The 17,435-nt window shown below is 45.6% G+C and overlaps 1 protein-coding gene across 1 annotated transcript in view; it reads right to left on the reverse strand.

Moving 5' to 3' along the window:
- Positions 1 to 1,295: 1,295 nt before the first annotated feature.
- Positions 1,296 to 17,435, reverse strand: part of FOXO3 (forkhead box O3) — a 27,646-nt gene continuing 11,506 nt past the window's right edge. The window contains exon 3 of the mRNA XM_008063014.2: positions 1,296 to 5,976. The gene's annotated coding sequence lies outside the window, so the exon portion shown is untranslated. The remainder of the gene's footprint in view (positions 5,977 to 17,435) is intronic.

The following is a 17,435-nucleotide window of genomic DNA, read 5'->3' on the forward strand; positions in this document are numbered from 1 at the left end:
TGTGTGTGTGTGTGTGTGTGTCAGATGGTGGTTATGAATCCCACCCTCCTCCACCTGAGACCACTGTATTTCAGCTGTGGTGTGGGTAACTTGGCTGTTACACGTCAAAGTAACATTTGCAGACTTAAAGCTTTGCTCTGATGCTTGAATAATTACAAAATCAAATCCCCAAAGTGTCTTAGAGATTAACTAGTCCAAATTCTTCCTCTTTTACACAAGCTGAAGCAGAAGGAGTCTGTGAGAACCACCCCTTTCCTCCTGATCACACCTGAGCACACCCTCACAGGGGGCAGGCACAGGGGCTCACTCTCCTGGTGCCCATTAAGGGGCTGACCCATCACCATGCTACAGGTCGACTTAGTCACTGTTGATCATTCACTTTTAACTAGCTCTTGGTTTTGGAGAAACCTGCTATGAATCTCGTGACAGCTGGTATTAGGCTTCCATCTTTCATCTTTTGGGAGAAGAATCAAAATTGGGACATAATTTCAAGTGAAATACCCCTCCCCAGAAGGCTTTGGTATCAGAAGATGGTGAGGTTTTACTATCATAATTAAAACAATGACGAGGAAAAACTTATAACAGCATGACTCTCCACCAAGCCAGAATTTATCCCAAACAGCCAATTTAAACACTTCTTTCACCTCCTTGAGCTGAAATAAGAGCCCACCATGTGGTGTGGGACCTTAAACCAAATCCTGCTTGTTCTATAAGCTGAATAATTTTTATATGGCTGTTAAAATGAAAAACAGAACCTAGGCTACTAAGAATAGGTTTACAATAGATGGAGTTCCTTAGTGGAGGAGGCCTTAACTGTACCCACAGAGGAAATACTTAATGCTATTGCCACCAGAAGCCAAACTAGAAGTGTTTGCTTTCGATATGTAGGAGGGCACTGTGGACGACCCATGCTCATTTTCTGGACTCACATGAGGAAGACCACCTGAGGATCAAACCTCTGAAGCTCAGTGGAGGCAGAGTTCAAATCCCGCTTCCCCACTTGAAAGCTCTTTGGGGCCACATGACTCAGTGCACACCAACCATGGCTACTGGCCACCGTGAGCAATGCCCTCGACGTGTTTTTATTAAATTGTCTGTGGAGGTCAGAAATGGGCCAGAGAAGGAGTGTTTACGAGGTTCATGTCTTTAAAGTTCTCGTGATGGAAATCTCTCAACTTTGTGCCTCTCCCAGCTATGACGTCCTTCCACAGGAAGACCTTGAGACCAACTCAATCATTTTATTCCTAGGATTAAAGAAAAAGGGAAGGGGAACAGACAGACATCTTGGAGTAAGGTAGAGTGTCATCGATGCTTTATTTACATGCGTCACCATGTCTTTTACAAACTAGATTACGGTTTTAAATGGAATACACAAGGCAATATCTACAGACACCAAGGAAAGTAAGTACTGCATCTCTATTACATTTGGAAAGGGGAAGATTCCCAAATCAAACTGGTTTTGATCCTTGAGAAGAAAGGCGGCGGAGTTAATCCATGGCAACATATGGTTAGACAAAATCTCCAGTAAGAATGCAACATGATAGTGTTCACTTGGAAAGGAAGGATGAGGTGCTTCAAACCAACGTATGAACTGCTCGACTCCCAGGTGTGTAAATATGGTCAGGCACCATATTTAGTTCTAGATTATATGGGGTATGAGCAAGGAATTGAAACAGGTAAGACAATTCTTACAGATACTGTATACAGATTTTTTTTTCCGTTCATGCAACTTTTTTTCCTTAAAAAAGTTAAACATGTGAAGCCAAAATGCACAATACATTTTTTTTAATAGTAACTAATTTTCCTGGTCCTCCTTCACATTTGTTTACATTTCCCATGTACAAAATGGGCTGGGACAAGTATACAAGAGAAGACTGATTGCCAGGCGATGAGATAATCTGAGAGAAATAAGTGACCAGACACACATTTTTTAAAAAAGCAGCCATACACGTGTTTCTGGAGTGTGAGAGGCCTCATGACCAATCATTCATCAAAGAAAAAGATGTACAAATGAAACTAAACAAGAGGAAAATATTCCATTCATACAAACTGCATAAAATGTTACCCACTTTAAGATTTAGATGAGACCCAATACCCTCTTTTCAGCTATCCGGGCATCTGCCTTCCGGTCCTGTTTGACAGCCTTGCTCCCGCCGGTAGTTCATCTCTGCCTCGTAGTACCTGCCTCCCCAGTCTCCAGAGAGGCTGGCTTTTTCGTACCTCTTTACTAGTGGTTGCGTTTCTACCCAACATTTGCTTATTATTATGTTTTAAAACATGATGTCTAATCATACAATGTTCCCCAAGTACAGCAAAAAAAAAAAAAGGAAATCGGAGTTCAGAGCTGTCAGGGTTTTTCTTTTTGCTTTTAGAAAGGATAACATTTTTATTTCCCTTGCCCGCTCCCGGCACCCACATGTGGAATGGAGGACTTGCTTTTTGACTGCTTCCCTCCTGATGGTCTTTTCCAAGAGACTCAAGCGCTCCTCATTCTTTACATGGGGTCGTTAGGCAGAGGCACCATCTGTCCCTATCATCATTAGACTGTGTGCACATTTGGAGCCACCTGAGTCACACCCTGAGGGGGCAGACCTGTCCTGAGTAGTGTCCTCTCCTCAGGGTGGGGAAGCGACACACACAATGCTAAAAATCAACACCAAAAACAAACACAAAGTCCGCCTTGTGCTACACGTATGTGCATGATCCTTCCATTCACAGGAGAGACAAACTTCTGAAATTGTTTTTAAAAATGTATTTCAGCCATCACTATATTGCAGAGGATGCAATAAAGGAAACCAATCTCAGATGCATTCACAGTTAATGGGGTACGCTGAGCCTGGCGGTGAGTCTCACGCCAGGACAGTGAAGGCTTGCAATAAAGCTCTTTTCTAGCTTTGGTAAAAGGTATCAGGTTCTGAGCCCAAAAGGGAACAACAGAGCCCGAGAGTGCATGTCATGTTTTCAACATGAGTGCTCTTCTTGCCAATTTCCCATCTAAAAGTAGGCAGCTCCCTGGAGCAGCTCGTTTAGAAGCTGAGGGCAGCCTTGGACAGTTCTCATCATGATTTCAGCACTACAGCGGCCGGGTCCTGGGGGCTATCAAGTATTCTGCTGAGATGCTCTGGATCAGACGACTTATTGTTAGGAACTCGTGGCACTCAGAACACCACGTGGTGGCCAGCAGTTGGCCCGTCCTGAAAGCGGGATCTCGATTCAAAGGGCAGAAGGCTCAGGCAGCACCCCTGTCCAGTCTGACTGCCTCGGAACTTAGCTAATCTAGGGAAGCCTGGCCTCTCTCATTGGCCAGCTGAGGGTTAGGGGGGGTGCCACGACCCTGGACACTATTAGATTCTTGCCTGACCCTTCTCCCAGGGCTGGTAGGTCTCACAGTGCTATTGTAACACTTGACTTTGCTCTGGTCTCAGCTCTCCACCACACTCCATGTGTAGATGCTGTGTGAGTTATTAACAAAAATAACAATTTTTTAAAAATCCAAGCATTCACCCTCTATTTTCCTGACCTGTTCTGTGGCTGCCCTGTCCTCATACTTCCTCTGTCCCTCCCTCAGCTGTCTCAGATTAAAGGATAATCTTGTTCTCGGAGACATGTTGTAAGCCATTCTGCCTGAAATCCAACAAATATCAGCAAAGAGATACGAGATGCCACGTGTCTCAAAGGAAATCAGCATTTTGAAGTTGAAACACATTGGAGGACTGCCCTTCTCACTCTCGACGCAGGCCCCAGGGTCTATGAAACTGCAAAGGCAAGTGGCTGTGTGGCTAGTTTGCTTGTTTCTTTGAACTCAGGAGAGAAATGTGCAGGGTCCTCCCCTTGGAAGCACTCTGGATTGCCCTTTGAGGCGGTACCCACCCCCCAGCTGCTGCCATCGTCTGTGCAATGCATCCCACCCAGGGCAGCATCATTTAGGAGGCTGGGGAGGCAGCCCTCTCTCACTGTTACTGGACAGTGTGTTGCGCTCAGCAGACAACTGAAGAATCACGGGGGTGGTAGCATCATTATAAAGGAATACAGGAAGCAAGTCTGGCTCACTGACAAGCAGACCACGTGAATAGAATACATATTTTTAAAAATTATACATACTTTTAAAAGGAAGATTATAAACATGGAGCAGTTTAGAAAAGGCCATGTGCTACAGGTCTACTATAACCACCATTGCACAACAATTTACAGATTCGGTAAAAGGCAGGGTGAAATCAACAGGGCCGTCGCTCAAACAGGACAACCCAAGCGAGGCGGGAGAGACGTGTGACAATACCAAATGGAACTCTCATTATGTTAGGAGCTGTGGTCACCACCACCATCACCCCCAGAGGCGTTATAAAGCAAAGGCGCACAAGGGAGCCCCTGGTGGCCGGTGGCGGGTGCAGGGGGCTGGGTGGCACGTCTGTGTTGGTGCCCACTGTCACGGTGCAAGCATCAGCAAGAACTCAAGCAGGGAAGCCTGTGTGAAATACTAGCCTGTATTCCTAACGCCCATGCACAAGGTTCCATTTTTGTACTGTACATGATAAAATATATTTATATATTTATATGCCTGATGCTTTTTATGCAAAGAAAAGAGTCTTCATGTGTCACTTTGGAGAAGTATGCATATGCTGTGCTAATCAGAGCGTAGTCACACCAGTTTCACGTGTACCAAAGGTGTTCCCAGCTATCCCGTCTACCAAAGAAGGTAATGAAGGTAATCACACTGTCCAGGTTAAACACAAAGCACCTATACAGCACCATAACTTTTGGAAAACAAAACAAAATGAAATCCATAGAAGGGGAAAAAAAGTTAAAAGTGCCCTATCTCATACTGCCATCGTGTCACCTGTCCAATGACAACCTAAGCTTATTAATTTTTTTAAAAAACCAGTCTGTATGCTATTGGCTCTTACTCCATACACTCCGATTACACACACAGGAAGGGTGAAAATGATCAAGAATGTATATATAGGAAAACAGTGACGTCGGAAGCGCAGTGACTCAGGTTTGTACCCGTCCCACACTTCTCACTGCAAGCTTGGGGTTCACCTGTAAGCTCATTTCTTCTGCAAAGCGAGACAGAACTCCTTTTTCCTCCTTAAAACTGACCCCTTTAGTGGCATTTGGCAATGAGTGGACAGCTGAGCTGATTTCTTTCCTGAAAAAGATCCTAGTTTCTAACCAATAGACCAACACTGTTCATGTTAGCTGAGGACACCGACAGGAGATTACAGGCCCTACTGCACAGGTGCTAGGGTCCTGTCCACAGACCACCCTGACTCAGAACTGAAAACACACTGGGTGGGTTGCCGCGCTCTGCTGACTTCGCCTGTGCATGGTGCAATCCCGGATAGGTGCGCAGAGCGAACAATTGTGCCATTGTTCAGTTTTTAGAAAAGGATAATTTTCTACCGAACAAAAGAAGAAAGAAAATCCCCCTCGAGTTTATGTAATGTGTTAGTTTATGGAGTTCCACAGGCTCAAACGCTTGTGACGCCCAAAGCCGGAATGGTAACTGGTATAACGTTTTCCTTCTGTTTTTAAGTTTGCCAGGGGAAGGACGGTGAACATTTTAACAGAAAAATATTGAAGTTAATGCATGTGAAAAACAGAGAGTCAAAGGAAAACGAACACAAGAACAACACTTAAAACACCCCATAAACCATCGCAAGATTAAAACGCCACAGAACAGCTGACGGGGGGTTCGCGGTGTGCTCTGAACGAGGGCGGGTGGTGCTGCTGGAGTGCTGTCCTCCGCTGGCAGGCAGCTCACCACCCCGTGCAAGGAAAATTTTGCATACTTTTAGAGAGTTCTGTTCCGAGGGTAAGTGCTTCACCCAGGGTAAGGGGCCGTTAACAGTCTCTGCTGGGTTAGGAAATGGCGCGGGGTTCACAAAGGTGTTAAGCTGTAAACGGTATCACTGTCCACTTGCTGAGAGCAGATTTGGCAAAGGGTTTTCTCTGTAGGTCTTGTGTCAGTTTGAGGGTCTAAAGGAGGAGAAAAGAAAACCAGAGGTCATTCAGGGCATTTCATCAGCAGTAGCAGCCGAGGGCTACCGGCCTTGGCCTCCTTGCCCCCTCGCCCCACCTCGAGCCCAGGGCATGCACGGCAAAACTATTTTTGCAACACCAGTTTCAAAGTTTGGAGATTCGAAGGACAAAGCATGCAGATTGCTTACCTTATTTCTTATTTGAGGAACTTATTATAAAATGTTCTAGAGTTGAAAAGACCAAAGGAAACGGGAGCCTTCACTTGGGGTGGTTCACCAGGAAGGGCAAGTTGGGGCATCTTTGTGGGCCCTTTTAAGTTAGATGCTCAAGGTGCGGAGGTTTCATTCTAGACATCTGGACTGAGGGGTTTCCTAGGACATGGGGTTTTCATGCTAAAAGAAGGAAATCTGGCCACCCTAGGCAGCCCAGGTTCTACTCTGCTTCTCCTCCACTGGCCATGTGGACTTACTGAACTTGCTCACCACCCTCTCCAGTATTCCCCAATATCAGGGGAGACGAAATGGCCACTTTCCACAAAGGTCTTAATATTAATATGTCTGTGCTGCCGGGTGTAGGTCATCTGGATTCCACCTTGCCCCTATCATAAACAGAGTTAAGTCATTTCTAAGCAGGCCATCTTAGGAATTTGGCATTAAACATTTGCAGAGAAAGACATTCTGTATCATGCCTATGGCCAAACAAACCCCCCACAAAACATCCCATTAACAATTAACAACATTATAAGTATCTTGTCTCCAAAGATCTTCAATGGAAAGGCGCCAAAGAAGTCCTCTCAGGGCATCTGAATTTATACAAGCTTATAAGACTTCATGTGACCACTGAGCCCAGAAAAGTTCAGTGATTAAAAAAAAAAGCATATTTAGAGATGCAGCTGAAGGAATTGATGTGATAGACCTCAAGACATAAGATTTGTTTATGGTGACAGTATTGGCTGTTATGGTAGCAAAAAAAAAAAAAAAGGCTCTAGGCCAAGAGATGGATAGAAAAGTGGTAGCGAAGCTACATGACTCATGATCTTCTCACCAGAGAAGGTGAGTGAGTCGTGAAACATGTATTGGTAAACTCACACATCAACATATGTGACCTGCTTCTCCCACCTTTGGAGATGTCCTGTGGTCCCTTGGAATGTTCACAAATGCCCTGTGACTTCAGCATCCTTGGCCTCTGCACTTGCTGGTATGACCTTTCACTATCAATATTAGCAAGGACCACAGGAATTAGTATTTAACACTTTAGAGGCTCACGGTCATATTTACCCTTGCTGTAGCTCCAGAAAGAAGGCTTTAGGTTGTTCTGTTGGAGGCAGAGATAATAACATGGGACAAGAAGGCCCTGTCTTTGTGCCACCTAATCCTAGTATTTAGTTTCCCTCGCTGCTGGTTTTTCAGGGATATTTGTTGCTTTGTAAAGAGACTGGACAATATGATCTTGTACTATAAAATAATGGCTTGTTGATTTCAGAGGGAGAAAAAGGAAACCCCAGATCTCAGTTTCTGTGAGGTGTTGAGCTTGCTAAAGCCAGTGCCATTCCAACTCCTCTTCCTGGGCCCTCCGAAGTGTGAACCATGGGACAGGGCTTCACAGAGTCCTTTGGAAGGGGATGCTTTTTCCTTCACAATAACACTTAATAAACCACATTCTAACATCACTATGCAATGAGTCATCAGGGGATTACATCCCCAAGTCGTGATCCTGACTTATTGTAAGCGCCAAGGGAGAAGCTGTAACGGATTACCTTAACTCAGACCCCCTCCCTTGGTTCCCTCGGGTGTTAATTATTCAGCCACAGGAGCCAATGCATAATGGAAAGGTGACACCTTTCATTCCCCAGTGCAGTGGCAGCTTGTACCAGTCTGCTTTATTGTGGGGGCTGGGCCAACACAAGAGGGAAGGAGACAGAGGGTGCCTACGACCCCTCACATGGCACCATTCTCTGCAGAAAAGGGGCAGGCAGTCCACATGGGGCCATCTAAAGCCACAACCGACAAATACCCATTCCCTCACCAAAAGGCCCAGAATCTTCAGGGAACTTCATCATTAAGAAGGCAATCTACTCTTCATCACCTTCTCCCTTCCTGCAGACTGGGGCTGGGGCCACCTGTGACGCTATGTCTCTGAGGTCTCCCAGGCAATGTCCTACAGGGAGGCCTGCTCAGAAAACCACTTCGGTGCCTACAAATCAAGTGGGTAGAGGCGCAGGCTCAGGTATAGAGACAGCTCTTACAGAGGACAAATCAAAGATAGGGACTCCCACTCTACAGAACTGAAAGGCCACTGGCTTTCTCTGTGATAGAAGGAAAACCGATTGCAAAATATTGTGAAAACGCAAAAGGACCTGATAAATGTTGAACAGAAACACAATCCACTCTCAAGGAAAACTGGGGTAATAAAAATAATCACAAGGAAAGCAGCAACTCATCTAGCTTAGATTTGTAAAGGCTCTTTTGTAGCTCAATGCCTGCACATGTTTATCTGATTCAATCAAGGACAGAAAGAAGAGAAAGAGCGTATTAAGTGAGGAAACCCTGCTACTGAGTTACTGAGCTGGGTGGGAACTAGATGATACTCAGCTTGGGCACAAGTGTCACAGATTTTAAGGAAGCACACATCACTCTTACATTGTTTAAAGTATGATGTTTTAGTTAACTGTGAGGTTTATGTGTATTTGTTGATGCCCTTCTAGTTTAAACACACACCAGATCAAGCAAAACTTTTAGAAGGAAAAGGAAGCACATAGCTGATGGAATTGCAGCTGTTACTTTGTAGTTACTAGGCAACATGCCCATTAACAGTGAACATGAATATGTTGTCCCGTCCCATCAGTGGCTTTCATTAATAGGGAGAAGATCCCATTTCTCCCTCCCTACCCAATAAATAAGTTGGAAATCAGTTGTTGATGCAAGAAAAACGAAATGGGGAGACCAAATAAATGATGAGGCTCGTTCTAAAAATATCTATGAATGCTGTCATCTGGTCTCTGGTGAGAGTAAGTCCCTCTATAATCTTGGCATATGTAGGGAAGACAACTTTCTGTCTAATTATCACCACGAAATCACATGATGTTCTAAGAAAGGGAAAGGCCTCCAAAAACTCCACAAAACATAACAACTCAGTCAACTTTAATCTGGGAATAAAACATACACGTTCCTACTGCTGTCCTCCCACAACTGAACTCCACAGTGAACAATTGTTCAGCAGTGTTCTTATCTTTTTGGCAGAGAAGAAAGGAACAGAACCCCAATACTAAATAGGACACAGAAGAAGAAAGAGACAGTAAGATGAAACTCTAACATCACAAATCCATAAATCCATGACAGTTAGCAATTGTTTTCCTAGCTAGAACTGAAAGATGTTTGCAGGGAAGTTTGCCAGAAAAACAAAATTAAAGGGAAACAACACTTTCCCCACTCTTTAAAAACAAAGACGATTTATGCCAAACTTGTAACCCCTGGGGCAAGCTGGGGACTAAATATGGAATGCTGAGGGTAGAAAGCGAGTGATGTTCACACAACCTGACAGGGAGGCCTCACAGGGGTCAGAGAACAGGGCTGGGTTTCAGAGTTTGAATATTTCCATTCTAACATTCAAAGAAACGCCTGCCTGTCACTATCTCTGCTTCACTCTCAGTAGGATTTAAGGGCCGCCCAACCCACGTGAGCCAGAGTTGTCTACTGACATCCACCAAGGATTTCGTAGTTGGTTTCACCCTGGGAAAAGCAACGCTTTTGTGGGTCTTATGTTTTGGTAGCAAAATGGCACACAATCCTCTGGCTTAATTGGGTCATTTTCCAGTCTGTTCTAGGATGGAATAGGTGATGAAAGAGTTAGGTTCTTGGGAAGCAGCCTGAGGATCATGGGCAGCAGGGGCCTGGCTGATGAGAATCCAGTTCTCCATCTGCAATGGGGGCCAAACAGAGACACCCTCCACGTCTGCCTGAGGGGAGGACTTGGGAGGTACAGCTCTGTAAAAGTCCACTCTGACAAATGCTGTCCACTTGTCATTTCAGGTGCTGAGCAGTTTATGAGGAAAGGAGAACAGATATGGATGTTTTGGCAGGCTTGGGGAGACAGACTTGCATTCAGTTGAGAAGCCTCCCTAAAGAAATGTCAGATTTCCAGAAACCCAGCTCATTGACTCTGGTACTCGCTGATGGACAAGTAAGCACTTATGGGGAAGGTGAAAATGTTACGGGGAAGCTTAGAATAAGCAGCTTTTAATGGCAAAGGTCATACTCAGGACAACACTGGAAAGGCACTCAGCAATGCACACTACCAAAACAAAACAAAACAAACTCAGTTTGTGTAAAAGAAAAGCTTGACCTGTGGAAGGGCTGCTGTGTGCTACTGCCCAGTAATTCCTGAGTTTGTTCAAGCGGCAGGTGAGCCTCTCTGGGAAGGCTGGTGACAGGTCTCTTGGGAGCCTTTGCCATCAAGACACCTGAGACCTGGTCCTGGCGTGGACCGCCCTTCCAGCCAGGCTTTGTGCTGTGCTGATAAAACACAAGGGAGACACGGAAAGAAGTGATCATCCAGCACTTCACAACTGAGGGATGAGAACTGGACCACTTGCTGGGAGGCACTGGCTTTTTCTGTTGCTTAAACTTTAGGAATCATTGACGGCTTCAATAAGTTTATCTTAAGAATGCTCTGTCTTTGCCTTTACATCAGGTATGGATTATGTTGACCAATATTCTTTGTGTATCCAGAGTTGACAGTGAACAGTAACATGGCAGAAATATTAAGTATTGATTTGAGTCAATGGCATAGCTGCAGAGAGTTTGTATTTTCTTAAGATTCTTTGACTTTCCACCTGCATAGAACAGCATGTGAAGTTTTGGATTATGTTCAAGAACCAATTTTAAGGTGAAAAGCCTTTAAGGGGCATCTGGATCCTCTCTGGAGTCACGGTTATTCAACCTTAATTATGATGTCCAAAAATGGTGGCTAGCAAAGACCTGTGGAATCAAGTTCCACCCTCCTCATCCACGTTTTAGGACCCACAACAGCTTCTGGGAACAAGCCCCAGGTCATCTGACGGTCAGGTTCAGTGACACCTTGCTGGACAGCTCTTCTTGCCACCCAAGTGAATCACCCACAGAGTTCTAAAGGCTGTTTCAGCCCCACCCTCTCCAGGCTGTCCGAAACCACACTCATCTGCCACTCACCTGGCACTGAATCATACAGTGCCTGGAATGGCTACTTTTTCATGGACTTTGAGCTCCCAATATGTTGAACTCCTTGAAAGTGGAGTAAGTCTTCAAACCAAATACCTAGGGAGCACCTACTATTTTAAGAGCACTATCTTAGATACGCTCTTTTCCCTCAAGCAGCATATATTCCAGTGAGGAAAACATTTTCTTCATGTTCCAAGTAGTCTGGAAAGTTGAAAGTACAAAATAGGTGCACAATAAATACTGGCTGAACAAGTGGATTAGCCATTCTTCTGGAAGAGCCCTCTCTTCCTCTTTGCCAATTCGAATGCTTAGCATCCTTTCGCTGCTACTGTTTCCATGACTACTCACCTTTGCCAAGTCAGTCCTATTTGAGTCGAGGCAGAACCCACTGCATGTGGGACAAGATCTAGGATTTGTAATGCTTTTTGTGGGGAGGATGGTTTCTGATGATTAAATATCCAAAACTCTTATTTCTTTCTTTCTTTTTTTTTTTTTTTTTGAGTTAGAGTCTCACTCTGTCACCCAAACTGAAGTGCAGTGGCTGCTCCCGGCCACTGCAGCCTCGACCTGCTGGGCTCCAGCGATCCTTCCGCCTCAGCCTTCCAAGTAGCTGGAACTACAGGTGCGTGCTACCACGCCCAGCTAATTTTTGATTTACTGTAGAGATGAAGTCTCGCCAAGTTGCCCAGGCAGGTCTCGAACCCGCGGGCTCAGGCAACCCACTCACCTCAGTCTCCCAAAGCGCTGGGATTACAGGCTGAGCCACCAAGCCCGGCTCAAAACTCCTATTTCTTATGTGATGAAATCAACATGAGACACAATATTCAACGAATTCTCAAGTATTTAATAAAGAATTCGTCTTGCCCACACTTTCTGCATATCCTACAACACACAGCCTTTATCGCTGGCCCCCAAATTAAGATCTTGCGTCTCTGAGTCTCCAGTTGCTGCCATTAATAAAGTGATTCATCATTTAAAAACAAAAGGGAGCTGAAGTCCAGGAGGAAATGCTTAGGGCCATCAACCATGACCTGAATATCACAATGTTTATGTTCGCTGGGTGTGACCCCAGCCTGTATGACTCTTCACTGCATTTATTGGGGTGTGTGTGTGCGTGGGGGGGGTGAATAATGGGTGTGTCAGGCTGGGATGCCCTAGATCCCTTGAGGGTGGGAGGAAGGGCAGGTATCACTGCCGACCCATCTCAGAAACTGGCTACCAAGTATAGAAGGGAAGAGTCTCTCAAGTCCTCTTCACCTGCTTTAGATATACAGGGTCTTGAGAGACAATCTACTTTTTCCAAGTAGTTCTGAAACTGAGGACACAAAATCGGTTCCTTGAGGTCCACAAATAGTTCAAACCACTCATTCACCTCTAAGGTATGACCAACCAGGACTTGCAGGTGACTCCGATGGTGGCCAAGAGGCAACCATCACACCAGTGCAACAGAAGAACACCAGGAGGGAACTGAAAGGTACTTAAGTGTGGCCTTATGATCCAGTGAGACAAAGAGCCTTCCTGAGGTCAGCAGTCTTGGCCAGGTGTGCAGATGCCAGCAGTGGGATGGACCCATGTCTGAACAGCACCTGACCTAGAGTGGTAAGCACCAGGGCTCCCTGCCATGGGGCGCCCCAACCCAGCCAGTAGGGCAGCCAGAGCGGAATGGACTGGGCTGAGCGGGCAGTGCTTTGGCTTGAAGCATTCAGTGGGCAGTGCTCTGGCAGCATTTTCAAGTAAGGACAAGAGCCATCCTAATGGTTCATTACTAACACATATTTTCTGATTACTTATAATGACGTGAGGCTGTATTGCTTTCTGATCATTTCTGAACATAACACCTAAGCAATGGAAGTTCTAGTTAATTACAGTGGCATATTTACAAATAGAGGCCCAGTGGAAGTTAATTTAAAGTTGGACCTTGGAACTCTTAGATGTCTAACTCTGGTCTCTTCTTGGCCACTAACTACCCCTGAGGAATCAAGTCAAACGCTCCACAAAGACATAAATATTAAAAAAAAAGTCTTAGGGCCCAGATTGCTTTCATGGGAGGGAGGGAGAGAGAGAGGGAGGGGAGACACACTAACATGCAAACCTACAATCAAACCAAGACTAGCAACAATTAAAGTTTTATCCTTCAGAAACACTGGAATTACCCTCTGAGACTTCACGACTAAGTGACTCTCATCCTTTATTACATGAATGCCGTGGATTTTAGCAAAAGAGAGGTAATAAAAAAAAAAAGTCCATCTAGGCAGAATAAGGCCCACATCTATCTCCGGGAAAGAGAGAAACTAAACACCTGTAGTCTGGCGCCCCTCTTCAGGGCACTGGACTTCCAACCAGGCCTGGCTGCTGCCGTGGGTGGATGCAGCTAGGGAAGAACAGCTCATTTTGTTGGGTGTTCACTGAACTTGGAGTTGGAAGAAATCTTAAGGGTACAGTGACTGTATGTTCTGAACCCCAAATGTGTCATGCTAGCCAGCAAGAGATAAACCACCAGCTTTGGGGCGACCCAAGGCCAGACCACTGCTAGCACCTTGCTATTACGCTGGCAGTCTTTCTGCTCCAAGATCCCTCTTGGGGCTGTGGGAAGGACTGGGAATGCCTCTTTATCTCTCTGAGTGGCTCAGGATGGCCAGCAGTGGGAGAATGAAGATCAGATTGCCAGGTGTCCTTCCAACAGCAGCAGAGGCTCAGGCTCGAGGCAGCTGAGGAGGGCAGGGTGAGGCTCTTCCTCCATGTGGCTTGTCGCTGGCCCTTGTGGGTACTGACAGGGGCCCATGTTAAGGAGAGCGGGGAGAGACAGCTGGGACAGCTCAGGCAATCCTTTAAAGATGCTAATAGAACACTCTGGGTACCACATACAAATCTCCTCACGCCATCTGTGGTGTCGGTTCCCTTTGTTAGTGGAAAAGAATAGTCTCCTTAGCGGTACCCACCCCCCGAATGGGAACAGCGACTCTAGAAATCAAAAGTTTTACAATCACAGGCAAATTGCTGCACCTTTTTAACAAAAAGAAACCCAACTGAGTTTAGTTCATCCAGGAAAGCAGTCACTCCTCCTGCCAACAGTGTAAGATTGGCTGGGTTGCTTCCTGTTGTCCTCATTAACCTCTGGAGACATTTTATGCCACAATAAACATTAAATAACTTTTTTAAAAGGTGCCAAAAGATATTAGCCTATATCAGAACTAGTCCTTATAAGAGCTTTGTGGGGCAACCCCTTTGGGTCCCCTCCCACCGTGGGAGCTTCTCTGTGCTCTCAATAAATCCTGTTTTCTCAAAAAAAAGAACTAAAGTTTTCATTTTAACCCCTTTTTACAGATAAGCAAACTGAGACTCAAATAAGTGATTTGACTCAATGACACAGAGCTATGGCAATGGCAGCTTCTTGCTAAACACACCCCACCATTCCTGTCATACCACAGGATCACATTTAGCTTGGAAGGGGCTGCCGGGGAGGCTTTTTCAGTCCCTAGCTCCCTCTGAGCAGAGCCCCAGGGGTGGCTAGTGTCCCACAGTGGTGAACTGACCAGCTCTACAAATCAGACACAACTAAAGAGCATCCTCCAGAGCTTGTGAAAGACACCAGCATCCGGATTCAGCCTGAACTCTGATCTGTCACTGCGGAGCCTCTGAAGTCGTAGGGTCTGTGTTTTCATCCTCTCAAAACGAGCAGAACAGGCCACATGAGAACAGAAAGGAGCCCCTGGAAGCAGGGCTGTCCCAGGGAAGCAGGCAAGCCAGGTTGCCGCATACTCCCTTGCTCCAACCCTGTGAGCAAGGCAGTCTTTTACTCTGTGACAGTCACCACCACTGCTACTACATTCCCAGCCAGGCTGTGAATTCTTTGGGGGGAGATCCTTGCATTCACCTCTATCCCCTGTGCCCAGCAAGTGAACTCTACAGATGAACTCTAATGAATTAGGCTTTCTATCAACACGGAGCCTCCCAACTGACAAACGACAAGGACACACCAAAAACTCAACAAGAATGGAGAGCGAAAGCGCTAAGAAGCCACGGTCCTCAAGTGGGGTGCTGATATTCCAGCGACATGTTAGGGCAAGGTTTCTTAAGAGGGTTCCTCAGAACACCGACCCTTGAAGAAAAAGGATTTGGTTCAAGATGTCAAATACGTTTAGGAAGCATAGTCTACCCTAGAAGGTTCATACTATGTATTAACTTTTAAGACTCTGAGAAGTCCTGCTGCAAATAGCGAATTTTTTGTTTAACATGGCATTTCTTAAACTTACTTGACCACAGAATTTTTCCACTTTGCTCTTATGAATATCTTGAGAATCTAGTATTCTGTGAAACACTCTGAGAAACACTGACCTGTAGGACCTCTCAATGCTAAGTCACAGAACAAGTTTTTAATTCATTTGAGTTTCTAAAACCAAAATTTAAAACAATATGGAGAGTGGGGGAACAAGGCTTTGACATCAAATGAACACATCAACAAAATCAGGGCAAAGTGGGCGGTGCCTCTTTGAAAATCGAATAAACGTGTCTCCAAGTTGGGAAGAGAAAGCAGTCAGCAAACATCCTCCCACTCTAAGGCCAGGGAGGACCTGTGGTAGGCGATCTCTCCAGTTCAGAAGTAGAACCCACCAAGCCCCTTGTCTCCCACCTCCACGTGGAAAGATAAGTCTGTGGGAAGCAGAGGCGGGCCCTGGGAAAAGACCCTACTGAGAGAAAATGTTATTTACAAGGTGTTGACTGCTGAGCATATGAACATTCCAAAAAGCATTTCATGGGTACTTAAAGTTAACAAGAATTATATTCTGGCTATCCTCATCTCATTTATTTATACTCCACATAAGCTTTATGGCCAAGACAGACCTTCCAGAAAGCCATGTGCAAATGTACCTGCTTTAAGCAGAAGTTGCTCAGGCTCCGTTCTCATGCTTAGCAGGCTGGCCAGAGGTGAGCGCAGGTGTACTAAAAAACCAACAGGCCCAGGAAGAGCAGCCATGGTGCTAGATGTCACTGCTGTCCAGGAAAACGGCAGCGTATGTAGGGAGTTCACGAACCTCTGCAAAACAAACCCCTTTTCACGGCTGTATCTGTTTTTTACTCTCAACACTAAAAAGATCCCAGTCATTCTCTCTTTGAGTGACAGATCAGATTCTGGGCTTTTTAGAAAGAATAAAGATCCTTGCAGATGCAGATTTCTTCAGGCCAGCGTGTCATAACCAAAGAGCCACAAGTGCAAATCACAGAGGGTATCTGCTATGCATTTCACGACAGAGCCATGAGCTATATTTTCTGAAACGGAAATAGCTACATCAGGAAAAAAACCATGATATAGATAGCATAATTTTTTGTGTGTTTTTTAGTTGGAGTCTCATTCTTTCACCCAGGCTGGAGTGCAGTGGCATGCACGCTCACAGCCAACCCAGTGTCAACCTGCTGGGCTCCAGCGATTCTTCTGCCTCAGCCTTCCAAGTAGCCGGAACCACTGACGTGCACTACCACGCCCGGCTATTTTTTCTTTCATTGTAGAGACGAGGTCTCGTCAAGTTGCCCGGGCTGGTCTCAAACCCGCAGGCTCAGGCAATCCACTCACCTCCGCCTCCCAAAGTGCTGGGATTACAGGCTGAGCCACCGAGCTCGGCCTAGATAGCATATCTTACCTGTATTTGATTAGAATCAGTCCTATCTCCAGATTAAATTTTGAAGACATAACAGAATTATAGCATTCAAACATTATAGTCCAACAAGCATCAATGGTTGATTCCTTTTGGGAAGTGAAGTGGCCCATGTATGAATCCTAAATGGCTCCCACCAATTCCTTACAGTTCCCCAATGTCCCGTTACCTCACCAGGGCCATGTCACAGACAGAACGTTAGGGTTCAAGTTTAAAACCACACGCCCTATGCCCCTTTAGGACTCCACGATTCTATCTTCTATTGACAGATGAGAAACCTAATATTCTAAGAGATTCATTTGTGACATGACCAGTGGCAAAGACAAGAAGAGAACGACCCCACAACTTCCACCTGGACTTTTCCTAGTGGATGTTTTCTAATCCTTAATATAAAGGAGTTTCAACACAAAACCAAATCCTGGGCTGCTCCCTCATGGGGTCATCAGATGTCATAAGATGATGACAAGTGAGAGTTCGTGAACATAGGCATTGTCTGGCATGGTGATTCTGAAGCTGCTTTCCTCTGCGAGGAGGGACATGTCAAACTCCAGAGGGCTGCCTGTGAGCTCGGGCCTGTAGCCATCATGCCAGCTCACAGCCAGTGCCCCCC

The sequence above is a fragment of the Carlito syrichta genome, unplaced genomic scaffold (assembly GCF_000164805.1).
Source record: "Carlito syrichta isolate Samal-C Ts95f unplaced genomic scaffold, Tarsius_syrichta-2.0.1 Scaffold306421, whole genome shotgun sequence".
NCBI lineage: Eukaryota > Metazoa > Chordata > Mammalia > Primates > Tarsiidae > Carlito > Carlito syrichta.